Below are 1116 nucleotides of genomic sequence, written 5' to 3'. Positions count from 1 at the left end.
GGCAGGAGGTATGGTAAGGTTCTGAACACCTGAAGGAGTGGGGTTCATATGGTGCTCATCAATGGCGCAGCTCTGGTAGTAATACCGTTCCACAGTGGCCATGAGGGTTTTATCGGCGCTGGTAGGAAATATTGTTGATGCCCCTTTGTCACACACCAGGGCAAGAATATTGTCCCATGTTGTATTAAAAGTGTCGCAGTGGGTATATAATTTTTGATACATGCCTTTAAACAGAAGCAGTTCTGACGAGTCAGTTGATATTGCTCTCCCCTGTTCTAGTATGGCCTTTATTTTTGTTCCCGATGACCTTAATTTTTCTTTTAGCGTTTCATATTGTTGTTTGAGCCCAGCTTCCCAAGACTCCATGATATCTAGTATTAAACAAAAATAACCTACTGGAGAAGGGAAGGTCAAGGATAATAATAAATGAGCCAAAAAAACAAAACAAGATAGGCAAAATAGTAAAGCAATAAAATAAACCGACCAGAAATGAAAGCTATGGGCACTGTTTACAAGATGTAAAGAAAGAGAAAACAAGTATTGATAAATATGTATGTATATCTATTTATATAAATGTATTATAATTATGCTGCTATTTGGTATTACCCAGAGGACCAATTTAATTAATAATAAAATGTCGAGAAAAAAAAATTATTAATTTTAAATTAATAATCAAAAATATTAGTTTGCATCATTAATTGCTTTCAATCAATAATAACGATTTATATAACGATAGCTTCTTTCGTAACGATTTATTGACTTATAATTAAACATTGATTAATAATGTCACTTAAAATTAATAATAATTGTCTGATTCAAAAATCCGGCCCGAATTGACCAAAATGTGGTGGCAGTGGGGGTTCAAAAATGAACTGACCAATACTACCGGCCACTATTAAATAAAAAAAAAATAAAAAAAATAGTATTAAATAAATCTTTATGTAATTAATTAACAAAAATAAATCCCAAATAGCAACATATTTGCCTAAATAAAAGATGTATCTCTATAGGTTATATAAATTAACAAAAGAAATTAAAGAAAAATAAAAATTAATTGAAATAAAACAAACTGCTCCCTATAGATATTATTAAAAATTAAAATAAATTAATCTATTA

The sequence above is a fragment of the Halyomorpha halys genome, unplaced genomic scaffold (assembly GCF_000696795.3).
Source record: "Halyomorpha halys isolate HHAL.00 unplaced genomic scaffold, Hhal_1.1 Scaffold179.1, whole genome shotgun sequence".
Classification (NCBI taxonomy): domain Eukaryota; kingdom Metazoa; phylum Arthropoda; class Insecta; order Hemiptera; family Pentatomidae; genus Halyomorpha; species Halyomorpha halys.
This window is presented reverse-complemented; position numbering follows the sequence as displayed.